Here is a 2558-nt window from a genome sequence, read left to right as displayed (position 1 = left end):
TCAGGTTTTAACATCTAGGGATCATTCTCGTTCATTTTTTCCTGGCACCTGGTGAGAGAACTCAGTCTACAGATTCAAGTATTCCTTTATTTCAGAGCAGTTTCATCATAAAGTTAAATATACATATATTTTTTTGTTTCATTTGTTCTGCTTTATTCAGAAAAACCAACTATCCAATTTTAAGGGCTTCAGTTTTTTGCTTCCACATGAAACTTCTAATTAGTTGTTCCTCTATGTAGGTTTTTAAAGCGTTGCCTATAACTCTCATAGGTCTCATCCTTCATGTCTCTGACTTAGGACTCTACAGTGATGTACGTTGAGTCTACACTTCATTGAACAGAAACCGACAAGGGAAAAAGTAAAATTTTTTTCTTTCGGTTTCACGATCCATTCAATACCACTGAAACACAATAAGCACTTGGATACTATATGGTTCACCTGCCATTACTTACATTGCTTAACATCTGCAAAGCTGAAACTCGGCTATCTCCTTGTAGCTTTTCCAATGTGTCTAGCCTTGCTCCCAAGTCATTTCTCTTAGATACAGACTGAACAGTTAACAAATAACATACATTTAAGCATCCTGGGTTTTGTGCATTTAATGCATTTGTCACGCACAAAGTGATGCTCTCTTCTTGCTTTGATTTCCACACTCCCAAGTATCATCTGTACAATTTAAGGGGCATTTACAATTAAAGGTGCTCTTTCCCAAAATTCTGCTTGTCTTTATTTTACAAAAATGTGACAGATCATGAAACTGTCCTTCAATTTGATCCTAAACTTTCAGAATCTGTGGTTTTGGCTTGTGGTCTTTCCCTAATTATACTACATATGTTGTTTTCTTCTTTGCTTTTAGCCCTTTCCATGAGAAGTTGTGAAATCAAAATGAAACTCCACTGTTTTCATGTATATGTACATGCATGAAATATAAGTATATGGATAATATATGTCTATATGTCATTTTGTATATTCATGTACATATACATTTAATTAAAGATTTCTTCTTAACTTATTACTTTTTTTTTAAGATAGAAAGATTTTCTTTATTAATGACCTCAACCAAATTTCTTTAGCTATAGGAGTTTCGAACTCCAATACTTAGGAGAAAACCAGTTAAAATTGCATTATCCTGCAACTCAGTAGTAACATATTGCCCAGGGAAACAGCTTGGAAAAGAGGGGGGAAGGGAAGGGGAGTGAGGGAGGGAAGGTAAAGAAAAGGAATGAAGTCGATCAAGTGGAATTCTTGTTTTAATTCTTGAGAACAGTGAAGTTCTTGCAAGTACAGCTTGTTTCTGCAAATTATTTTCCAAACAGGTACAAAATGGAACCAAAACAGAGAATCCCTTAAGAACCTGAAGAGGTGCAACATGAAAAGCTAAGATTATCCAGCAGCAAGTATTGCAGCCTTCAGTCACCAGCTGCCTCCTGTTACTGTTCCCAAGAGTTAGCGGGATGAAAATGTCTTCCCTGTAATTATTTTCATTTCTTTTTTCTCAGCATCTGGGCATGCATAGTTCAGCACCTTGAGGAAGTCGGATGTTTTTGCCGGAATACAGGTGTGAATATAGGCCTTCGAGCACTTGATGCGGTAGTGCAGATAGTCCTGAGAGGTTGATGGCGTTGTCTCTGCGGGCACTGGGGTGGCAAGGGAACAGCACGAAGGTAACATAGTCAATATTGTTGCCCGCGGCAGCACTGATGTCTTTCAGCTCCAGAGGAGGTTCCTTGTGGCTAAAGAGGACCTGGGGGGCTGTGGGGCTGGCTCGGCGTCCTTCTTTGAACTCCAGCATGAACAATGACGACACTGTTGTCATCCTTAAGCATTGTGCTGAAGACTACTGTGACTCTGTTCTTCTCACACTCACCATATACGGTCTCATCAACCCTGTAAAGGATAACTGCCTTGTTCCCTCCTTCCTTGCCCTCTTCTTGGAATTGGAAGGCTTTCTCCAAGACAGAGGCAAAAACAATTTCATTTCAACATGCCAGCCAGATACACAATGGAATCCTTGGGTGCTGGCAGATTTTCAAGGTCATATAGCAAAAAGACATTGTATCCTCATTCAGGATTTACCATCCTGAAGAATATATACTCAGAACCTGAGTCCCGATTGTGCGTTCCAGACAGCTTAACCCCTTTACTCCACCATCAAAAATTGAAGTAAGTAGACATAATTATTCTGCTGTCTCTTGACAGATCTAACGCTCTACCTTGGCTAGTAGAGTCGGGTTTAGGGATGATTTTAACATCGTTTATCTCGTACTGGGTATATATACTCATTTAAAAAATATTTTATGGATATTTTGAACCTCAAAGTCAAGAGCCTTGTTTCTAACCCATTATTTACAATACAATAGCCTTTCTGCAGTTTTATTGGAAGCAAGGAGATCTTGGATGATTTGTATGTTTGTTTGGCTTTTGTCGACAGTGTACATTGGAAGGTGGAAATAAATGTCACTTATTTTTTCTGTACTTCTACAAGTTTCTCTGTCTTTGCTGTCTATGTTTTGGAGATATCTGATTTTCTCTGATTGTGTTTTATTTTTAATAAATAA

At 38.3% G+C, this 2558-nt stretch overlaps 1 pseudogene; it reads right to left on the bottom strand.

Moving 5' to 3' along the window:
• Positions 1 to 1446: 1446 nt before the first annotated feature.
• Positions 1447 to 2079, bottom strand: LOC118011449 (annotated as a pseudogene).
• Between the last annotated feature and the right edge of the window lie 479 nt (positions 2080 to 2558).

The sequence above is a fragment of the Mirounga leonina genome, unplaced genomic scaffold, assembly GCF_011800145.1.
Source record: "Mirounga leonina isolate KUSES-001 unplaced genomic scaffold, KU_Mleo_1.0 Mir_101664, whole genome shotgun sequence".
Taxonomy (NCBI): domain Eukaryota; kingdom Metazoa; phylum Chordata; class Mammalia; order Carnivora; family Phocidae; genus Mirounga; species Mirounga leonina.
The sequence above is the reverse complement of the archived record's forward strand: the minus strand, read 5'-3'. Positions and strand labels throughout refer to the sequence as shown.